Raw genomic sequence first — 17,067 nt, forward strand, 5'->3', positions numbered from 1 at the left:
AAGAGATAATTTAATGTTTTTATGGATAATTTAAGTATAAAGATGTATTTTGATGAAGTTTTAAAAGGGTTTTTGATTAGTTTAAAATGCTGGAATTTTATTTAAAGTAGTATAATTGTGATTTTAATGAAAGGGAATCCTTACCCATTAAAAAGGAGTTTAATTAGGGGTTTTAAAATAATTTTCAGATTTTTTTAAGTAGTCTAAAGTAAATTTAAGTTGCTGAAAATTGTGTATACAAGGAGAATTAATAAAGTATTATTGTCCCTTTATGTAGGAAACGTGATTCGGGAATTGTTGTAGTGTAATCGGCTACTTTAAGGGCTTATTTGAGGTACATTCGCGTATTTAGCATAATTATGTTGATGTAGTAGCATGCTAAATGTGTTTGATTGATTACAAGTAATATCATGCTAGGTTTGGAATGGAAATTATGATTTGGATGTTATTGGTGATTGGATTATGAAGCATGATTTATTTGTGATGGATTATTGAATGGAAAATAATAGCTTGGAATATTATTTATGAATTACATGTCTATTTATGGCATGATAGAGAGCATGTTTAATTAAACTAAATGTTTAATTTGGTTTGGAATATTGAAAAGGAATTTTATTATGGTTCATATAATTTTTATTGATGCTATAAGCATAAGGAAAGAGCTATATAAGTGTCCATGTACACGAGGAATAAATGGTATGTTGGTGCCTTAGTGCACTTAAGGTTTCACACCGAGGGATAGGATTTGTGGCGCTTTATGCGTTTAAGGTGTCATTGGCACCGAGGTAGAATTAAAAGGGTTCAACATTAAATATTATGTGGTCACTAATTATTCAAGAATTAAATTGATAAATTGGATTGTTTGAATAATTATTGTTGATTGAATGATTATGGTTTGAGAGTCATCACCAAGTTTAATAATCGGTAAATAACGTAAAGTGAAAGAGATTATGCACCAAAACTCTTGGAACGTATATACCTCGAGTATGAACATGTGGGGGGAGTTATGGGGTTTTATATTTAACCATAACTTCTACTAGAGTACAAGACGTTGTACATTCCTTTTATTACTATTATGCGCAGGAATTCCGCCACTTACGAGTGGTTTTTGATGCTGGCACGGTTAGCTCCCGTGTCAGTAACCTCAATTTATTGGGGAGGTTAGTGGGAAACCCGTTCGATGCGTAATCAACGCTAAATAAAATATTTAGTGTCTAGTGAGAACTTTTATTGAATGTTGTATGCTTGAAAAACAGGTGCAACAAGGTAAGTCGTGTGTTGATAGGGAATTGTATGCTAGTGTGTTAATTACGCTTATATACTCAACTTTGCTGATTGTGTGTTTTTTATGTTATTGGCCTTGTCTTTATCATGGCCCTATGATGACCCGTTTTTAATGGAGAGTAGTGGAAATAGGTAGAGATAAGCTTTTCAGGTGATGAAGCATTTTCATGAATGGACATGAGTGAAGAGCGAATCATGCTAGTTTTTATAAGTATATGATGTGTTTATTTCTTTATTTATTTATGATTTGATTATTATGCGTGACTAACGAAAAGAGTTTTGAGTTCAGTTTTTGTTTTAATAAGGGCCTATAATGGTTCCAAGTTGTAGGTTGATTTTATTTTACTTCGTTTGACTTTGGTTTGACTTTATTTTTGTCGATTGACTTTTTCAAGTTGACTTGTTTTGAAAGGTTTTGAAATTAGTCTTCCGCTGTGTGTCTTTGATAGTTGCGTTAGCCGTTTCACGGTGGCGGTAATGTCTTAGATATTCCTATTAAAAGTTTTAAATAGGGCAAAATAGGTATTTTAAAAGAAAGGAATTTCTAGGGTGTTACATGAAACCATCCTCAGCTTTCTAACAACCTTCCATATCCTAGGGAACGCCGTCTAACAATGCTGCTACATGTCGAGTTTTTTTCTTGAATCATGGTGACAACCTTCCCTAATCATAGAGAATGTCGTCGAAGACCGCCTCATCACGAACCGTCTTTCCCAAATCTAGGTGATAATCTCCAAAATCTTAGTGAACGCCTTTGAAGGTCGCCCATCTCGTGCCATCTTCTCAAATCTGGGTGACAACCTCCATAATCTTAGCGAACGTCGTCGAAGACCGCCCATCTCGTGGTATCTTCTCAAATCTGGGTGACAACCTCCACAATCTTAGCGAACGTCGTCAAAGACCGCCCATCTCGTGCTATCTTCTCAAATCTGGGTGACAACCTCCACAATCTTAGCGAATGTTGTCGAAGATAACTTCGCTTGAAGCCATCCTCAGTTGTTGTGATAATATTCCGAAGAAAATTACCGAAGATCAACGCCTGTCGATCCTTAATGCTGCTTGAATTTTGTTGTTGATGCTTTGGGTGATGACAATCCTCTTTTCTTCAGTTGTCAACACGACTCTTGTATGATGTATGACAATCCGATTCAAGGAAAGTTGTCAATGCCACGTAAAAATCCATCCTTGGAAATGTTGCTACGATGAAGCGACAATCCGTATCTCGGAAAATTTGCCAAAATCCAATTTGGGAAAAGTTGCCAATGCTTCGTAACAATCTGTCATAAGAAATTTGCTACGATTGAAAATCCACATCTTGGAATATAACTCTTGAAAGCAATCCACCTTGGAAATTTGCCAAAGCTATGCGACAATCCTTTTAGGAAAATATTGCCACTATTGACAATCCGCGTCTTGGAACATTTGCAAAAAAGAGGTTGACCGACAATCCACTTCGGGAAAATTTGCCACTTACTGAAATGAATGACAATCCACGTTGAGGAACCTTTGCCGAAATTTATGATGAGTAGAGACCTACGACAATCCTTTAGGAAATTTTGCCATAGGGAACTATGTGTATGACAATCCAATCTTGGAAAAATTGTCGTATAAGTGCTTGCTTTTGAACCGATGCCTTGGTGCTTGTAATGAGCCAATGCTTAGGCGCTTAAGCTAAATGAGACGATCGTCGTCACGTCAATCACTTACTGCGATTGTAATCGAGCCGACTACTAATCATGTTAATTTGCTTATAGGGGCGAACTGGCGTACCAAGGAACCCGAAATTGCTGTATGAGGTCCGCATAATCCAATATGGGGCCATGTATCTCATTGCTGCTCCGGCGCAAGCTGGAATCCACTGTCGCCGCATCCTCGCTCTGTCGTCAGGCGACAGATTTTGTAGTCAGGCGACAGCCTTGTCGTCTGATGCTAGAGTCAAGTTTTCATTCGCGGTTTTTCGAAAAAATCCAGGAATGTTCTTGCTCACTAAAATGTACCTGCATTTATATTTTGGACTATAGGAATTTGCTTATCTTTCTTTAGGGTTGACCTAAGACTTAGTGTTGCTTGACTCATTGACTTGACATGACTCAAGGTATAAACTTGACTTAATGATGACTCATTTCGTGTGACTCGTGTGTGCATAGTGTTGACTCATGAAGCTCGATATGTACATGACTCGAAATGCATAAAAACAAAAAATTTTGTGAAATTTTTGTGGAGGGTACCGACTTTCTCCCGAAAAAGAAAAACGCAAAAAGGAAGAAGTTTTTGATGGTGCATGTTGAATGAGCTTAGTCAAACGTTGTTTGATACTATCTCTCAAGGTGCAAGGATTAACTCATCCTAGGCTATCTCAATTGTTGACTCAATGATGAAAGTATTTGGGTAATTTAGGCACGGAGGCTAAGTACTTCATACTTTGTGATGCAATGATGAGTGATGAGTGATTTTGTTATGACAAAGTATGCTACAATGTTGTGTTAAAATTTCATGACAAAGGGTTCCTAAGGGAAGGACTATTTGGTCATGTATCTGTGATGTGTGGGTAAGTGATACTACAGTTAGGCTGCAAAGGCTAACTGTTTGGAAAAAGTATTTTGAGAAGAGTCAAATGATGGTGACTCTTAGGCTAGGTAAGCTAATAATGTAGGGATCAAGCCCCCATGTCTAGCTCTTAATAAATAGGGATGAGCATTGGAGATCCTTTGATATGATCATGGTGTGAGTGTGTGAATGTGAATATGAATGCATGTTTATTACGGCCACAAACCCAATGTGAGGTTGCCTACGTATCCGTTAGGAATCAGGCCGAACGTAGCTCTAGCCGAACCTTGCACAAGTGTGTGTATACCTCAAAGAGGTCTTTTAAGGGTTGTAGCATGGTTAGGCTAAAGGTTATAGGAGAAAGGGATAAAGGCTCAAGACCCTAAATAAGCCCCCAAGGTGTGCAACCTTGCTTTTGAATCTTTGTATTATTACGCTTGAGGTTTCTCATTTTTGAATTCTCTTTTATATTCTTGCTCTCTCTTTTTTCCTTTTGCATTTTTATTTTGAACCTTTTTGATAAGCGTGGGCAATCCCGATCATGCAGTCTATCACTCACTTGGCATTCATGTTTCTCAGGCACGATACCGAGCACTCGATAAGAAACGCAATCCGAGATGTGTTCTTATCAAAGATATTTTCATATCGAAGACATTGGAACACTTGCCCTTTTGCACACTTTTATTATTTTTTGCTATTTTAATTTTTTGAAATCACTCAAGCTTTTGTTCTTTGAAAATTGCATAAATTGCACACCATCCCATCCCAAGGTTAGGTAGATGTGGGTTGAAAAAATAAAGGTCTATCGTTAGACGAAGCTAAAAGTGGTTTATCAAAAAAGGATTGCATATTTGAAGGGTGAGAGGTGATATGATGTGGCTACAAGGGGGTGCCTCAAATCATTGATATACCTTGTACTCAGTTCGACGATTTTTTTTTTTTTTTGATGCAATGATCATATGCAAGAAATAAAATGCTCATTTTATTAAAAGGGAGATAGAAAAAAAACTACAAAGTAAATCTAAGGGGAAAAAAAGTGTTTATGCTAGACTTATTGGGGAAAGGGAAAAATGAAAAAGAAAAAGAGGTCATGAAATCTTGTCGTTGAAGCTCGCCTTCTGTCTTGTGTCGTTTGCTTTATCATCACTCGCTCTTCTTGCTAGCTGGAGGTATGGGAAGCATTTTATTATGGATCAAATGTTGGATAGCCTCTTTTAGCTTCCAACAGCTCTCAGTAGTATGACCCCTACCTTGATGGTACTTGCAATGTGAATCTGGGTTCCAACTAGGCAATCTTTTTTCGGGCGCGGGATCTTGAATAGGTCCAATGGGAGTAATGAGTCCGTTGGCATGGAGTCGATCGAACGCAGCATCATAGCTCATCCCAATAGGAGTGAAATCTTTCCTTAGTTGTTTTTTAGACCCTTGATTAAACATGGCTAAGACTTCATTGAGATCAAAGGTACTAACATCATTACTAGAGTGAGCGTTTTCGGAAGAAGAAGGATTGTCGTTCTTCTTTCCTTTCCAGCCACTGTTGTTGCTATTGTTAGCATTTTTTTGCTTTGCAAGGTCGTCTTCAATATTAATTCTAATGTCATAGACGACCTTAATGGTATTCAAGTTTTGATACTTGAGATGTTTAGAATATTTTTCCTGGAGGTTCTTTACGAACAATCTCACAGATTCTTTTTCAGTCAGTACCTCAATCATCTTAGCAGAGGTTTCCCTCCATTTATTAAAGAAAAAAGTAAAACCTTCATTTTCTTTTATTTTAAGTATCTCAAGTTCCCTATGATCATTTTCAACTTTAATATTACACTTGTACCTATCAATAAAAGCATTTACAATGGCATCCCAAGTAGAGGTTTTCTCTTTGTCAAGGGAAAAGAACCATTGTTGACACACAGTTTTCGAGTGATATAGAAAACAATGTATGAAAAATTTTCTTATCTATCCCCTTAATATTCATTATTGTTTCAAACGCTCTTAAGTGAAAATAAGGGTTATCTGTTGCCTTGAACTTAGGGATGCCACTAGCATTGAACTTCTGCGGAAGAAGCTCCTTGTCCACCGAGACCCCTTGCGAGCTAATGCCTTGGAATCTATAGTCATTGGATATTTTGCTCAAGCTCTCTTGCATGAGCTCCATTTGTTGTTGCTTCACAGGGTCATTTATTTAAAGAGTTAAGGCCTTCAACACCTCAGTCACGCTGGCCATTTGTTCTTAAGCTCATTGACTTCTTCTTGACTCCCCATTATCTTCTTAGCTTTTCTTTTCCGACCGACTGGTTTATCAAAAAGTTGAACTTGAACGAAGAGGTTGTCCTTGATTAAACGCCCTTCATTTCTTGACCACGCGCTGTGGGAAGGAGAGTTAAGGGTAAGTTTTCCATTTTTGACTCAAGCTCTATTCAACATGCAAAAGATGGGAAGAGATCATGGAAGAAAGGGGAGAATGATATGTATGAAAAAGTATGTAGAGAGTGAAAAAATGATGTATATGGGAATATATGGAAGAATTTAGGAATAAAGTGGACCCCCAACTCAAATGACGAAAAGGACGAGCATACGAGACTCTCTAGACATGGTCAAAATGTGACATATTAGGTGTGTGCTTTTAGTGGTGAATGTGAATGACATACTTTGACTCTTGTGTGAGACCATGGGACTATGTGCCTAGACTCAATTAAGGACTAAACAAGGGTACTGTTATTAACAAAATAATCGAACTGATTAGCAAACTAGTTAATTAGACTCGTCGTGATGACTCGAGCAAAATCCTGAACTGTCGCCAAAGCAACAGGACTGTCGCCGCCTACTGCAGTGCAGCGCCATACGACAGGGTTGCCGCTCGGCGTTGCATAGCAGCGTGTGGCGTTGCAGCCCACATTTTTGCGCCATTAGTGGAGCATTAATTTGGGACTGCTTTCAGTATTTCTACTCTACAAGGCAGGCCTAAAGTCGTACTAAGTCAATTCTGATTAATTTATTCAACTTTAATTACCCAAATTAATTAATTAGGCAAAGTCCTTTTAGTCATTAATTAGTTTATTTAGACTTAATCACAAGTCAAACAAACGGTTAGTTTAATCACATGTAAGTATGCATAAGCAAATAATGCACAAGTAGTCAAGTAGTCACAACATGATGCAATGAGTTTGTAACCTAACCATGGCTCTAGTTCTCTAAAGTTCAGTATATGGGTTAGTCAAAGAGGGTCCATGGTTATGAGTCCAGATGCACCGCGCGGAAGCCTTACCTTTGGAAGGGTTGGCGCGTGTGGATGGGACCCCGCGAGTTAAACTCGCTTCCATGGTTTGGTGAATTCAACATTCTCGGATGTACCCTTTGTTGCTCAGAACGTTCAATCGGGTAGATGGAGCATGAATTCCCAGAGGGTTATGTCCATATGTAGAACACATATGGGTTTTAGAAATGAGAGAAAAACTCAATCAGGAAGTAGAATCGAGCCAACAGTGTTAGAATTGGTCGAAATTAGAACTCATATTTCTGGCTCGGTATTGGAAGAATGCAGCGTCAGCCAACAGAGATTGTCGCCGCGATATAGCCCTGTCGCCTGGCGACAGAATTGTCGCTCGGCGATAGAGCCATATCTTCGACGTTAGGCTCTGTTTTCTAGACGCCAGTTCCTACATGCCTCAGCAGCTTTCTGTGTTCGTAAAATTTTCCAGTTTTTCGCAGCATTATTTCGGTTCTAGTTGTGAAAGATATTCCTCAAATTTCCTACGTGTAAAAAATCCTATGTTTTTGACTCATTACGGATGGTCTTTTCAATGAGAACCTTTTTTATGCATATGAAAATAATGTTAATCAAAATTACGCACATGAAATACTTAGAACTTTTCAAGTCTCATCCACTCATTCTAAATCATTGCCAAAATAATTTTTAGGAATTAAAATAGAAATCCTCCCCAGTGGAGTCGCCAAAAACTGTAGGGAATATTTCAAGCATTACCCCAAACTTGAGCCCCACTGTGATCATACACTTAAGCATGGTGGCGTCCAAAGGGAAATAAGTTAGAGCAAAAGAGTCGCCAACAAGTTTTAGGAACTTGTAAACCGTTCACAGGGTGAAGGTTACACCCCTTAACGATCCATGAGATCGTCAACTCCAATAAATCTGGAACCAAGACTGGCGTTCGGGGATGAAGGTACAAATCCAACCTAAAAGAGATTGAACCTGCCCTAATAATAGGCCTCTACTTTATTCTTCTCGTATTCATGTGCGCTTTCTGACTAACATGCAATCAATAGGTTAACACTAAACCTGTTTATCTATGTTGGTTGAATATTAATGCACAAACAAATCTATTATTGGCGATCACTTGAATTATAATCAAATTAGCCTAAACAAGATTATTAATTATCTTATTAAGCGTGATTACAAGTACAAATTCCCTTTAAACATTCATAAAAGGCGTGATCAAGCAATAACAATGAATAAGCATCAAGCAACATAATAATAATAAAAATAATAATCATCATAATAATAATTATAATTATCATAAACATGTTAAAGCATAATATTAATAGCAAGATCCTAGGCATGATACTAACAAGATTAATAACAAACCATAGCATGTCGCTAAACAATAAAATTAAAGCTTTAGCCCTAACATGATACTAACATGCTATTAGGAAAGAAAATAGGAAGTCATATGTCCATTTTATATAGTGTTTTACCCCCGTCCCTTGGTCATAATTGGTAGTGTTTTTGGCTCTTTAGAGCCACTTTTATTACTAATTGGATTTTTCTAGTGTTTTCATAGTTTTAGTTGGCTTTTGTGGGGATTTGCACTTTTGGAGCATTTCCCGGGGATATTATGGAGTGACTACGAGCATTGGAGGAGCACGACCAATTTTTATAGCCTAGGGCCGGTAAGAGTCATCGAACTGGTGATTAAGGGCTTAGCATTTGAGATTTCGAGGCATTTCGACCGAGTATTCAAGACCTGAAGAGGAAATCCGGGTTGGGCCGAAGAATCGGAGCCCAATCGAGAAGTCCAAGCTTGCCCAAGTGTCCGGGCCCGACTTAAATAGGCACTGCCCGAAGGCGCGCCCGGCCAGGCGAGGAAGATTAGTTCGCGCCCGATCAGGCGCGGAAGATATTCATATTGGAAAAAGACGAGCCCGATCAGGCGCGTGTTTCTGGGGAAGCTTCTTCGACGATTACTTAGTTTCTAATTAGGAGTAATTTCGGGTTATGGTATGAAATACGATTTTTAATGCTTTTGCTTAGGATCACTTCTTCTCTTAGACTTTCTCTCTCTACTTAGTTTTTAGATTATTTTCTCTCTCTGCAACTTTGTTCTTAACTTTGTTCTTAATTCAACTCCTTAATTCTGATTACTTTGGTAACGATTTCTTCTACTTTAATCTCAGCTATTTACTTTATTTCTTTCATCATGTCTTGTTTAATTGCTTTGATTAGTTTAGTTTTAATTATGTCTGAGTAGTTTTCTATCTAGGACTTTTGGGGATCCATAAATAATATGAAGGGGTAAATTACTGTTGTTGATTGTCAATGCTTGATTAATTTCTTATTGATTGATTTAATGCTCTGCAACTAGATTAGCGCTGGTCTTTTATGTATAAGTTTAGCAATATTAATTCGAGATTCGAGAGATGAGAATTGATGTTTAGGTCTAGTTTCAATAGGCAGGTTGATTTATAAATGGTAAGTCGAGATTCGGGAGATGAGATTTAATACCGGTAAATTAATTCTGTGATTGTAATATGTAGCGAAAGCCCTTTATGATCTGATTAATTGATGCATTGATGATTGATTGTTATGATTTACCCTGGAATATTATTTATTGGTGAACCTATGCCCTAGGTCTTTTATTCGTTGATTATCCTCCCACTTTTATTCTTTCCCACTTTCACTCTTAGTAGTTTAGTTCCCTTTTACAATAACAATTTGGTTACTTGATAATTTAGATTATATTGATTAATTAGGAATAAATTAACTCGTTTCCCTGTGGTTCGACCCTTCTTCCCTATCTGCATAGTTAGTGGATTTAGGTATTATTTTTTATTGGGTGATTATGACTTTAGCCTGTCAAAATTTGGCGCCGTTGTCGGGGATACGGCTTTATTTTTATTTTTGATTGCTTTTATAGTCTAGATTATTTTCTTCCGTTCTTTGGGACATTTCTCATATTTGTCTTCTTGTTCTTTGTGTATGCCCAGGTGTTCCAGATCAGGTTATATCCAATTCCACCCTGAGATCGAACGCTCTTTTCATAGAAAAAAGAATCTTTACAGGCAAATCTTTGCAAACAAAGGGTTCTGGGGATAACAATAATCGCCGAGACTCTCCAACTGATTCTAGTGATTCAAAAGTACCTTCGGATTCAGAATCAGATATGACGGCACCTAAGAAGCTCAGTGATTATTCGCAGCCGACGCTTCCAGATTTTCCACATCTTACTCCCACTCCGGCTTTTGATGGGGTACAATTCGAGATTAAACCCCAATTTATCATGATGATAGAAAGGAAGCAATTCAGTGGAGCTAAGGGTGAAGACCCAAATCTTCATATTGCAGACTACTGTCAATATTGTAATACCATCAGGCAAGCTAGGGTCACACAGTACCAAATTAGGGAGATTCACTTTCCTTTTTCTTTATGTGGAAAAGCCAAGTTATGGTATAATGGATTAAATAGAACTGCACTTGGTATAACTAACTAAGAGACTCTTGTTTTAAATTTCTATAATAAATATTATCCTGCAGAGAGGACAGCTTTGCTAAGAAGCGCAATTCAAAACTTTGCCCAAGAGCCAGATGAAACTTTATATGAGGCTTGGGAAAGATTTAAAGAACTGCAGAGGGAGTGTCCCCACCATAATTTGGCACAGTGGCAGTTAATCCAAGCCTTTTATAATGGGATTGGAAATTTATCTAGAACAATATTGGATTCTGCAGCTAGTGGGAGCTTTATGAACCTTAATGTTGATGATGCAGGTCAAGTTATCGAAGATATGGCAATCCACAATTCCCAATATGGGAATCCTAGAGGCTTTGCTAACAAAGGGAAACATAGTGTCGACTTTGTGTCCTTTTACAAGCTCAATTAACCTCTATTTGTCAAATATTAGATAATCTTAATACTGCAAATATAGCTAATGTTTCTGCACTTAATGATAATTCTAATGAGGCTTTCTGCGAAAATTGTGGAATTGTAGGTCATAGAGAGCAAGATTGCAGGAGTTCTGTGGAGCAAGTCAATGCCTTTCAAGCTTATAGGCAGAATGACCTATACTCCAACACCTACAATCATGGGTTCCGGAATCATCCATATATTTCCTACCGGAGCACTAATGTTCAAAATCCGCCACCTCCACAACAATCATAGGCGCCACAACAACCACAGCAGAAATACTACTACCCCAATGCTGGCCAGAATTCCCAACCACAAACTCCTCCACCTACTGATCCTGCTTTGGCAGAAATAAGAGCGATGCTAGGAAGTATGCAAAAGCACATGGAGAGTAGAGATGCTCAAATTGATTCGATCATATCACATAATAAAATTGTAGATAATCAAATTGCGGAGATTTCTTCTACTCTACAAGCCCGTCAACAGGGAGCCCTGCCAGCGCAGCCAACCAGACCTACGGATCAAGCTTTTGCAATTACTCTAAGGAGTGGTTCACACTATGATGGGCCCCCTATGCCCAGAAATGTTGAACATGTTTTAATGAATAATGCTAATCTTGATTCCATTAAACCTAACAATGTTGCTAATAGCCCTACAGGGCTAAAAGGTTGTACTAATAATTCTGATAATACATTGTAGGGTACAACTCCAGGGAAGATAGCAGCTCCAGATAAGAGCAGTAATGCTCCAAATTCGGTTATCAAACTACCATTTCCCAATCGTCACTTAAAAACAAATTTGGATAAGCAGTTTGATAAGTTTCAGGAGATGGTTAAAGATTTGCTGGTAACAGTCCCCTTCATAGAACAAATTACACAAATTCCTGCATATGCAAAATTCATGAAGGAAATATTGACTAGAAAGAGATCTATTAGTGAGATAGAGACAGTCGCTTTTACTGTAGAATGTAGTGCCGTACTACACTACTACAAAATAAATCTCCACCTAAACTGAAAGATCCGGGTAGTTTTTCTATCCCTTGTCATATTGGCAATCTGATGATTGATAATGCATTATGTGATTTGGGTGCTAGCATTAGTGTCATGTCATTGTCTGTGTGTTCCAAGTTAAACATGGGTAAATTAAAAGCTACTAATATTACTCTACAAATGGCCGACCATTCTTTTAAATACCCCTTAGGTGTTTTAGAGGATGTTCCTGTTAGAGTAGGTAAATTTTATATACCTGTTGATTTTGTTGTTCTTGATATGGTTGAGGATATACAAACCCCAATTATGTTGGGTAGACCATTCCTTAACACTGCAGGAGCAATTATATATGTGAAATGTGGCAAACTGACACTATCAGTAGGGGATGATAAAATTACTTTCAATTTGAATAATACCCCTAAAAGCCCCATGATAGAGGAGAAGTGTTTTAGTGTTAATGTGGTTGATAATTGTTCTAATAAGCCCCAAGCTCTTGTAAAAGATCCCTTGGAGGCGGTATCTTGTGTTGCATCTTCTACAGAGGAAATAGACAAATGGCAAAAGGAAGTTGATGCAATAGAAAGAGCCCTCTACACTGTTTGTCTTGGCTTTGAAGATGAGAAGGTGGAAATAAACAAGCAAGTTGTGGAAACTGAGCCTACAGTGAGTGTTCTACTAGATGGAGTTGCAACTGCTCAATCTAGTGACAATTTGAAGCAACCATCGGTCAAGAAAGGGCCTCTTGTGTGTAGTAGTGAAAAACCCCAGTTCACGACAAGGAGGATCCACCATATAAGGTGAATTGGCGTCCCACACGGCATGTTAGGAAGCTGCATGTGGTCTAAACACGCTCGACCGGGTGAGAAACCACCCGATCAAGCGGTAGGCCAAAGGTCCTAATTTTTAGTCTTGGGGTAAGAGGGTCGTGCGGGACCTAGATAAACCAGCGCTTTGCGGGAGGCAACCCGTATTTTCTTGATTTTTAGTCTAGCTTTCTTTCTTTTTCTCGTGAGGGGAGAGAGGAGGGAGTTTAATGAGTTTATTGAGTTTCTGTACAGGCTTTAAGGAAAAGAGTTAGCAAAATTTGGAGAAACGAGAAATAAAAATTCCTCGTACTAATGTTGTCTCGGGCACGACCGGGCGAGAGACTAAGGGTTCAAATTCAGGAATTTTTGCCCGACCGGGCGCGAGAATGGATGAAGTACGGAACTTTTCATCGCCCGACCGGGAGAAGGGCGCCCGACCGGGCGCGGGAGTCGAAGAAAAATTCGAGCATTTTGTCGCCCGACCGGGTGAACGGAGCCCGACCGGGCGCGAGAGCAATACAAATTTGAAGTTTACATCGCTCGACCGGGCGCGAACATCGTCCGCCCATCATTTCTTCTTCTTCCTTCTTTCTTTTCTCATTCCTTTCTTTTTCCACCATTTTTTCTCTCTCTAAAACCTTAAAGTCTCTAACTTCTCTCTAACATCTACCCTCCAATTCTCACCCAAATCCAATAATTCTTACATATTTCTAACCCTCTCTTCATCCTCTACATTTCTATACCAAAATTTCCCAAATTCCAAAAAAAAAAAAAATCATACCCATTTTGCAAGTATGGCATCAAAGAGGTCAAGAACGATTCTTGGGAGGAGTTCTAGTTCAATTCAACAATATGATCCGGAATTGCAACTTTCGCAATAGCCATCCATCCGAATTGCAACCCGGGAGCAAAAAGAACGGCTTGAGCAACTCTACGGGCGTGAGGTAATCCCTTCACGGTGGTTACACCGCCCTACTCTTGAATCTTATGGTTTATATGATTATGTTAAACATTTTTTGAGAGATATAGGAATGAAGAAATGGTCCGAAATTGATGTTCAGGTTAAATAATAGAAATATTGTGTTAACCTTTGTTGATTTTTGTAAAAAAATTTATTTGAATTCTGAATTACCCATCCAATAGCATGAACAATATAAAATGGAAGATATCTATCATGTTTTGACTAGTTTACCGGCGCGTAACGCCCAACATGCTAGTGCCAAACCTATCCATCACCCTGTACCAAAAATCTGGCAAAGATTTGCAGGTGTTTGTATTTTAGGTAGGAATGAGCCGCATAACGCCCAAACCAATGAACTAGCTGTAATTGGACATTATGTGTGTGGGTACGGTAAACTAAACATTGCTAGATACATCATCTTTCACCTTGGTAGACATGCCTCGACTAGTAACCATGCTACTACCCCGATTCGTCTAGGAGGCCTAATTACCAGGATAGCAGTTAAGAAAGCCGGGTTTATAGAGAGTGGACCTCACGGTCTCACTAACTGTGGACCAGACACCTACATGACTGCTAGGTACCTTGAGGATTTGGGTTGGGTACATTTGGATAGCCAGCGAGTCCCCCACTGGTGCATTAGGACAGGGTCGGAGCAACCACTACCTATCTTTCCCTTGCCTAATCCCGAGTTGACCGCTTTCCCCCCTGGGAAAGAGTCCTACAGATATAACCTTTTAGTTGCCCACGCTAGGGGGCAAGCACCACCAGTTCCACCACCACCCCAACTTGAGCCCGAGGTAGTGCTTTCACCACCTCGCATGTCTCATACAGTCTCACCTCCTCCCCATAGCGACTCTGAGACAGTCTGGGATCTTTAGAGTATAGGTCAGGCCATAGGACACATAGAGTATTCACATAACGACGTTAGGAGGATGGAAGGCTCCCTTGACCAGCGATTAGGGTACCTTGAGAGGAAATAGGGTAGAGCCCTGTATCCTTTTTATGATGATTATGCTCGTCGGGGCTATATCCCCGACAATGCTATTTACCCTGATTGGTTTCAGCCCCCACCCTAGGGATACGATAGAGATCCTACCGCCCGTGGTATTTATACTGACTATTCCTCTTTCCACGGGTACGGCCAGGATATACCTTTTGGGGGATCAGCTGGGGGGTTTTCAGCCTAGCTATTTTGGTGGTAGCTCTTCTGGTGCAGGTGGTGCAAGTGGTAGCGGTGGAGGATTCGGATTGGATGAGGATGAGGACGATGAGGACATTGTCTGATTTTGGCTTGGGGGAGATTTTTGGATTTGGTATCTTTCTTTTTCCATTTTCTTTTATTTTTGGTTTGTTTTCTTAGATTAGATTTATTGCTTTCTAGTATAGTTTTATTGCTTTCTTATATGAAAAATACAAAAAAATTAGTAAAGTAAAAAAAACCCAAAAATACGTTTCAATGAATTGTAAATCATGCTTCCCTGTGCCCCATACTTGGAAAAAATTGTTTTGATTCTTGGTATATGATGATGAGCATTGTGGATTTGTTGATCATGATTTGAAGTTTGATTGCTTGGATACCTTAACATGCGTCAATTTTGTCCAACTACTTGTGAATATGGTGCTTGACTAGTTGATTTGGTTAGGAATGTGTGTTAGTTCCTGGTATGTCAATGAATTTGAGTATTGATTTGCAACTATGAGTAGTGTTTCATGACTCAATATTATGCACATTGAGGAGGACGAAGGCATTTGGTCCTTCAGGTAGCCTTTAGATGATTTTAGATACATTTCTTCCCTTCTTGCTACCCATGTTGTTGCTTTGACTTTTTGTTGTTTAAAAACCACATTACAAGCCTATTTTGCCCCATTGGTTACTAGTCCTAAGCTTGGCTTGGGGGAGCTATTAGTGAGTGAGGTGAGGGACTTTGTAGTGTGCTTATTATTTGCACAATTTGGGTGGATTTTGAGAAGTTATGTTGTTCTTGATCGTAGTTTATTTTTGATGAATTTGAAAGTTTAATGTTCTTGAGAAAAAAATAAAGTATGATTTTATGAAAAGAAAAAAAAAGAAGTTCAAAAAAAAAATAGTGAAAAAATACAAGTGAACTTCAATAAAAAAAAATAAAAAATAAATAAAAAAAAGAGCAAAAGAAAAAAATTGTTTCATGTTCAAATGTTTTAGTTGGAGGTTGATCAAAAGAAAAACAAAGAAAAAAAAAGTGAATTTCAATGAAAATCAAGTTTGGAAATTAAAGTTTGTTTATTCACTTAAGTTTTACATTATTATACTTTTGTGAGTGATATAGTAAGTGTTGGGATTGTTTGTTATGTTCGGAGTTATTTGGTGAATTTTTGGTGGAGTTGAGTATGTTGGAGATGATTGGTCATTATTTATTTTTGACCTTGGGTTTTATTAGGATATGGCTCCCTTAAGCATGGCTTTACTCTCGCATTTTCCCAAATGTTTCCTACCCTTTTACCCTAGCCTTACATTACAAGCTTTAAAGACCTTCTGACCTTTGTGCGTAGAGTTGTGTGAATGTGAAAGTAGTTGTTTATCAATGCAAGGAATGACTTGACATATTGCGAGTCGACTACTAGGTTGAGTGCTTATCTTTTTAAACACACGAGAGTTGTGAGTTGGGAGGGCATTGTTCACATAAAGGGGTTGGGATGGAGAGCGATCGAGTACATCTTTTACTCGCCACATAAATGAGAGTTGATTGTGTGAGCACTAGTCTTGATTGTGCGATCGAGTACATCTTTGGCTTGGGGGAGTTTGATATGTCCATTTTATATAGTGTTTTACCCCTGTCCTTTAGTCATAATTGGTAGTGTTTTTGGCTCTTTAGAGCCACTTTTATTACTAATTGGTGTTTTTTAGTGTTTTCGAAGTTTTGGTTGGCTTTTGTAGGGATTTGCACTTTTGGAGCATTTCCCCAGGATATTATGGAGTGACTACGAGCATTGGAGGAGCACGACCAGTTTTTATAGCCCAGGGCCGGTTAGAGTCATCGAACCGGTGATTAAGGGCTTAGCATTTGAGATTTCAAGGCATTTGGACCGAGTATTCAAGACCCGAAGAGGAAATCCGGGTTGGGCCGAAGAATCGGAGCCCAATCGAGAAGTCCAAGCTTGCCCAAGTGTCTGGGCCCGGCCAAAATAGGCACCGCCCGAAGGCGCGCCCGGCCGGGCGAGGAAGATTAGTTCGCGCCCGAGTTCGCGCCCGTTCGGGCGCGAGAGATGCTCATATTGGAAAAAGGCGGGCCCGATCGGGCGCGTGTTTCTGGGGAGGCTTCTTCGACGATTACTTAGTTTCTAATTAGGAGTAATTTTGGGTTATGGTATAAA

The sequence above is a fragment of the Chenopodium album genome, chromosome 14 (assembly GCF_948465745.1).
Source record: "Chenopodium album chromosome 14, dcCheAlbu1.1, whole genome shotgun sequence".
NCBI lineage: Eukaryota > Viridiplantae > Streptophyta > Magnoliopsida > Caryophyllales > Amaranthaceae > Chenopodium > Chenopodium album.